The sequence below is a fragment of the Babylonia areolata genome, chromosome 15, assembly GCF_041734735.1.
Source record: "Babylonia areolata isolate BAREFJ2019XMU chromosome 15, ASM4173473v1, whole genome shotgun sequence".
Classification (NCBI taxonomy): Eukaryota; Metazoa; Mollusca; class Gastropoda; order Neogastropoda; family Buccinidae; genus Babylonia; species Babylonia areolata.
Genome location: NC_134890.1, coordinates 1,392,607 through 1,400,147, shown reverse-complemented (window position 1 = coordinate 1,400,147; position 7,541 = coordinate 1,392,607). Strand labels below are relative to the sequence as shown.

General features: G+C 39.7%; 1 protein-coding gene across 1 annotated transcript in view; it reads right to left on the bottom strand.

The window, feature by feature from the left end:
- LOC143290136 (EGF-like domain-containing protein 2) overlaps positions 1-7,288 on the bottom strand; it is a 72,392-nt gene extending 65,104 nt beyond the window's left edge. The window contains exon 1 of the mRNA XM_076599427.1: positions 5,865-7,288. The gene's annotated coding sequence lies outside the window, so the exon portion shown is untranslated. The remainder of the gene's footprint in view (positions 1-5,864) is intronic.
- Between the last annotated feature and the right edge of the window lie 253 nt (positions 7,289-7,541).

Genomic DNA, 7,541 nt, shown 5'->3' with positions numbered 1-7,541 from the left:
CTGAGTAAAACACACAAAAACCATTGATACAGAATGAAAAATGGACATGTTAAAACGGAGACCATGAATTCCCATTACTAATATTTGATTGATTTTTGCTTTAGTAAGCAAAATATTACCCGGGTCTAAAACCGGAAATGCCCGGGACAGCATTAGCGTCGTCTGCTACAAATTCGGTGAGTGTTAAATAAGTGAGTAAAAAATTGTAATGTCGTTTCTTTTTCATTCAACATCACATAAAAGTCTGATATTCTAGTTGCATTTTGCTTCGACAGCTGTGAAACTTTATATTAATATATACAGACAGATAGATACTATGCTCTCACATTCCAGAAAGAACAAGAACACCAGTTCATACTAACCCCTCCCTCCCCCCCTCCCCCATGCCCCTCCTCCCCCTCTCTCCTCTGCAAACTTCACTTTCATAATTAGCTGAGAGTTGTATAGTCATTCCCCTCCCTTGTCTCTGAGAATCTCCCACCAATGGTAAGGAGAGGGGAGGGGGTTGTCAATGGTTGTGGCAAACTTGGCACTGAGCCAAATCACTGACCACTAGCTATGGCTGAGAATCCCTGACTGCTGACAGTGATATAACCCACCACCTCCTCCCTCCAGTCATCCCCCCCTCTCCATTTCTTTCCTGTCAGTGGAGTGGGTGTGTGTGTGTGTGTGTGTGAGAGAGAGAGAGAGAGAGAGAGAGAGCAAGTTTGCATTTGCACATGTATGCCTGTGAGTATGTGTGAGAGAGAGAGAGAGAGAGAGAGCAAGTTTGCATTTGCACATGTATGCCTGTGAGTATGTGTATGTCTGAGTATGAAAATTGTGTAATGTGAAGAGATATATGATTAATTTGAACAGTGCAGTCAACATCCTGTTTCTTAAAAAAATTAACACCAATTTTTAACAAACTAAAATTAGTAAAAGAAAATCAGTACAATAACACCCACAGCCTAAGTTGTACATCAGGTTCAGTCAAGTCAAACTATATAACACTTTCAGGAATCCAGCCATTAAGAGAGTATAATTGTGTGTGTGGGGGGGGGGGGGGGGGGTGCGGGGGGGGGGGGGGGGGGGGGGGGGGGTTGCAGGGGTGTGTGTGTGTGGGGGGGTGTTCATGTAACCCATGATATGCTGTGCATCTAGACTGCATGAAACAGAAAACAAAGGGAAGTAAACACATATTTCATGAAATGATAAAATGCAAAATACCATGCACATATTGTGAATGAAATATTCAGTTTGATATATATCAAAGACATGCATTCTCACATACACACACAAATAAAGGTGAGTACACAAAATATATATATCAAAGAATAAGATACTAATTATGATGTGCATATTAACAATAAAATATTCAATATTAAGTAATCATATATACATAAGACATTAAGTAATACTTTCATCTCAGTCATGAAATGCAGCACCCTGAAGTGGAATATCTGAGTAAATAATTGCATGCAACAAAGACATCCATAAGATGAACAGTACATGTAGATGGCAAAGATCTTGTCAGCAACTTGAAAGGACAGACCCCCATAAATTCAGCCTCAGTTGTCAAAGCATAAGTTGTTGCTGCAATCTGCGTTATTGTGTGAAATGTAAATGCGGCCATATTGTTCAGTGCAGTGAATTTTGTGTTGCTGTTGAATGAATACTTACCTGTTAGTATGCCATTTTATAATTCTGTTATCACAGTGTTTTCCTCCCACTCAAAACACTCAGAAATTGACAAAAGCCTAAATATATATTAAATTGAGAGCTCTGGTTTTGGTTTTAAGTTTTAAATTGAACAGGGTAATGTGTGTGTGTGTGTGTGTGTGTGTGTGTGTGTGTGTGTGTGTGTGTTGGAGCTCATGTATGTTTATATGTATTTGACTGTACTTTCATATCTGTGAAACTGCATGTTTGGTGCATTTCTGTTACACATGTGTGGGTGTATGTGTGAATGTGTGTCTTCATATTTTGCATTTATTCGCTTATTTATCACCATTGTTGTCTTATTTATTTATTTATTTTTTATTATTATCATTTTATTAGTATTACTATTATTATTACTACTACCTTTTTCTATGTTATAATTATTATTCATTTATTTATTTATTTATTTATTTATTTATTTATGTAAGCTTATCTATTATTTATTCCCCCGTTTTTTTTTGTTTTTTTTTTTTCAAGGCCTGACTAAGCGCGTTGGGTTACGCTGCTGGTCAGGCATCTGCTTGGCAGATGTGGTGTAGCGTATATGGTTTGTCCGAACACAGTGACACCTCCTTCAGCTACTGAAACTGAAACTGAAATTGAACATAACATTTGTTCTTTCTTTTAAGCTGATCTGTGTATCTAACATGTTGCAGAAACAGCTGCTCATGGCAGGGCATGCAAGACCTATTCCATGATCCAAAAAGGCCAGTATGAACATCTTGGGTAGCGAGCAGCATGTTATTGCTGATGCCAGGAAACCTGTGAGTGCCAAAAAATGAGAGATTTTTTTGGTGTGCATTTTCTCTTGTGAATGCCATTTTGTGAAGAAATAAAGATGCATCATCCACCTTTTATTTCTTATTTATTGTGTTTCTTCTATAATGAAATGCATGACTGGGTTCATGGATGGAAGAAAGAGCTAGAGAGCTGAAAGAAAATAGATTCATATATCTGTCATATTTGCTAGCAACTTAAGTAATATTTGCTCCCTCCTGGGAACCTTTGTCGTGGAATGCCCCATCAACCTACCCATTCTGTATAATGCTCTCAAGTTGCATTCGTTTAAAAATTTGTAGTAATTTTGCAGAAGATGATCAGCCTAGACTACTGGTAACTTATTGTGGCTGCAACTTCAATATTTTTTTAAAAAACAAAAATTTTGAAGAAGTCTCATCCGCAGCATGCACCCTTTTTTAATGAGAAAATCAGGTATCATTCCTTTTCTGCCAACTTTATAGGGAAGGTTTAAGGTTGATTTTAATTTATTTTGAAAGCTGACATTTCACTTAATACACACACAAAATTTCATGGTCCTACTTGTGACAGTTACTGAAATATTCATCTTTGCAGCATGCTACCCCAATGAACAGTCTTTTTTCCGCTGGTCAAATTGAAGATTTTTCAAAGTTTGAGACTCTGATACTTAAAATTCAGTCAACTGTCCTGCCTGAAAAAAATTCAGTGCACTTTCTGTGGTGTATTCTGCAAGATATTTTAATATGAAATGCAACTGTCTATTCGTTTCAGTGCTGTAGACCTTCAAAGTTGCTATTCTGTGCAGATTGACACGTCTTGATTTTCTATTTCCTCCTACTTTGACAGACATATTTTCCAGTTGCTTTGCTGCTGAAGTGTTAGTGTTTTCGTGTGCAATATGCCATTATCATATGGTTTTTAAAAGTATATATAAGTTTTCATTACAGTACCCTCATGGACAGTATAATATAACTGTGAAAATGTGAAAATATTAAGTACTAACAGCATGTGCGCATCGTCACATCTTTAAAATGGAATATCTTCAGAACCAATCAAGATATTCACTTACTTTTTTTTCTTTTCTTATATTGTCATGTTGTTTGCCAAAAATCACATTTCAGTCATTGTAATGAATATTTAAATTTTCACTGCCGCCACCTACTAAAATGCAGCGGGATGTGGTGCAGATCGAATAGATATAATCAGTCAGTATGCTTTGACATATAGTTGAAACTGAAAACTGAAACTGATTTACTGTCGACTCACTTTTTCGAAATCTCTTCAAAAACGTGGAAGTGGTTCTTTCATTTCGCTGCAGCGTCTCTGTCATAGACTTTGGCACATCCTGTCATTGATACAATGACCTTTTACTTGTCAAGTGTCAAATCCTAGCCATGTCCGCTGCCCGCAATAGATCTAATAATTATTTGCATGTCGTCTGCTAAGACTGTCAGTTTGTTTGAGTTGCTTCCCTTCGACAGACGACACACAAAAGGTGCAAACATCGATGGATGAAAGTCTGTCTCTTTCTCTCTCAATCATATTCACCACGAAAAAAATACATGACTAGGTTCCGGCATGACATTTGATCATTGCCCTTTGTTGATGAGACTGTTCTTCTGGTGTTCTGTTGTTGCTGTTTGAGGTGGGTATTTTTGGGGGGGTTTCCGGTCAACTCACAGAATGACTCCATTTTGAGTCCTTTCTATACCGACATACCAACCTCTTGTGCTTTCAGGAATACAAATCACTGAGTTCTGAACACAGACAAAATTATATACCTCCGTGCTGACAAGTACATTGGATTTTACTGCTGTTAGGCATCTATCTAGCAGATGTGGTGCAGTGTATATTGATTTGTCTGAATGGTGTGTGTGTGCCGTGGAAGCTGCGATACGTAGACTAGAAATGAGTGTGTGGAGGAGGGGGGTAGAGGAGGTGCAAGGTAATGTGTGTGTGTGTGTGTGTGTGTTAGAGCTCATGTACGTTTATATGTATTTGACTGTGCTTTCATATCTGTGAAACTGCATGTTTGGTGCATTTCTGTTATGCATGTGTGGGTGTATGTGTGAATGTGTGTCTTCATGTTTTACATTTATTCGCTTATTTATCACCATTGATGTCTTATTTATTTATTTTTTTATTTTTTTTTATTATCATTTTATTAGTATTACTATTATTATTACTACTACCTTTTTCTATATTATAATTATTATTTATTTAATTATTTATTTATTTATTTATGTAAGCTTATCTATTATTTATTCCCCCGGTCTTTTTTTTTTCCTCTCTCTCTCTCTTCTCAAGGCCTGACTAAGCGCGTTGGGTTACGCTGCTGGTCAGGCATCTGCTTGGCAGATGTGGTGTAGCGTATATGGTTTTGTCCGAACGCAGTGACGCCTCCTTGAGCTACTGAAACTGAAACTGATTGAATGCAGTGACGCCTGCTTAGGAAACAAACTGCATTGTATTGTATTGTATTGTATCGCATTGTATTGTATCGCATTGTATTGCATTGTATCGCATTGTATTGTATCGTATTGTATTGCATTGTATCGCATTGTATTGTATCGTATTGTATCGTATTGTATTGCATTGTATTGTATCGTGACAATATTAACATTTTTACCCGTCCACTCTTCGATGTTGAAGTCAGAAATAAAATCTACCCAAATGGGTATACCGGCTTGTGACGAAGTTGTGCACCATCTCCGGTTCGACATTCTTATATTATAATTAACATTTTTACCCGTCTGCAGTACAAAACATACGTGAGAAAGTCCAAAACGGGTGAAAATGTTAATTATATATATTAGTTTGTCGACTATAGTAGAGGATTTTAAAACGAACTTGTCGAGATTAGAAAGGTGTCTAAAAAGGGATGCTTTTTGGGGCATTCCATGCACCTAGCAAGGGGCTTGGAAAGAATGGGGGATACGCAAAGTGAAAGAAAAAATCGGACCCACGGGTAATTTCGAAGTTACCCGTCTCGGTGGTACAAAACATACATGAAAACGATTAAGACGGGAGTGTGTATATATACACAAGTTTGGGTCAGTACTCGTAATGAAACTTGTCTCGATTCTAAACGCCGGTATGTCCGAGTTCGTGGGGCATTCCATGCATCAAGCAATGGGCTTGAAATAGAAAAATTCGTAAAGAAATCGGGAAGCTTGTCGCTGTCATATCTCCAGGAGCGGACATGCGCGAACGGGACGTATAAGGCGGCAGTTCGATCGAAAGCGGTCAGTGTACGCGATCGCCAGGTTATTTAAAATGAAGACGGAATGAACTGTACTATGCTTCGCGAGAGGATGAAAACAGAGTGGGGGACGAGACAATAGGTTGTGATCCTAACATGAACATGACTGAAAATAATAAAACAGCTTGCTTGAAACACTCACCTGTGTGCGACGGAAAAAGAGTGACGGCAGTCTCCTGTGCCGTGGTGGGTCCGTTCTTTTCGGCCTGTTTCGTTGTACGTCCTTGCTGTATCGGTTCCGACAGCACTGACCGGGTACACGTGGAAATCGCACACCATTCCCTGTATTGCAGTCAGTGCAGTCAAATGCGTTGCACAGAGGACTTCACATTAAATATGAGCGGGACTGGTGGGACCTTTCTTAACAACGTGCTGTGCAGAAAAGTCACATTCCGAAATAGGAAAGTGCATTTTAACGGCCAGTCAGTGTCCGTGCTGAACTTAACCGTTTCAACTGGACAGCTGGACGCCTCTTTCTCGTTAGTGATGCTTGCGCCGGCTGTGAATGTTCAAGTCAGCGATTTCAGTTCACGTACGTGTGTGTGTGTGTGTGTGTGTGTGTGTGTGTGTTGAGAACTTCACTCCGTGATTTCCCGTGGTATGTGTAACTGACAGCTTGTTTCCTCGACAAGCACGCGTCACATACGTGTGTGCTGTGTCCTGTGTTGCATGTCAGTGTGCTCCTGGCCTTCCGTGGAGAACTGAGGGCGAGACATAAAATATTTAGCTCCACAGATGGCCATTCTTTCCGAACGCACACAGTTGTTCATGTTACGTTCGGAACCCATCAGTTGTCTAGTCCTCCACTCTTGTTTTCATCCTCCCGCTGAAGCACGGTGCAGTTCATTCCGTCTTCACTTCAAGTACAAGATTGTCAGTGCACAGTAACCTCTTTCCTACGTCCCCTTCGTGCACATCCACTTCGGCAGACAGGACAGGTCGTGCATGTACAATCACAACATTCCTTCAACATGTGTCTGGCAGTGTACAGTGACAGCTTCATTCCGTGTTTGCCAGTGTGTCCGTATAGTTGCCGCGGGGGCTCAGGCTGACTTCATTCCGTGACTTACGATATTGTGCGTGCCAGTGTACACTCACAAGTTCATTCCGTGATAATGTGTGTAGGGTTGACAACTTCATTCCGGGATTGTGTGTGTAGGCACTGACAACTGACTTCATTTCGTGGTTTGGTGCGCCGACGGTGTACACTGACAATTTCATTCCGTCAGAATGTGTGTGGGGCTCTGCGCAAAACATGTGGATTCATGTACTACATCGGTAAGTACAATCGCAAACCCTTGTGTCGTCGTGCACTGTCGTTTTCAGCCTCGCGCGAAGGACTCCACACTTCATTCCGTTTACAGTTTCCGGAAGTGCACCACTCAATACCCCGACTGAGCAGCACTCCATTTTTAGACACCTTTCTAATGTGGACAAATTCCTTTTAAAATCCTCTTCTATAGTCGACAAACTTATATATATATACTTAACATTTTCACCCGTTTTGGAGTTTTTCACGTATGTTTTGTACTGCCGACGGGTGAAAATGTTAATTATAATATGAGAATGTCGAACCAGAGATGGTGGACACGTTCGTCAGAAACAGGTATACCCATTTGGGTAGACTTTATTTCTGACTTCAACATCGAAGAGTGGACGGGTAAAAATGTGTATCGTATTGTATCGTATTTTATCACATTGCATCGTATCGTATTGTGTCGTATTGTATTGTATTGTATTGTATCATATCATATTGTATCGTATCGTATTGTATGGTATTGCATCGTATTGTATTGTATGGTATTGTATTATCGTATTG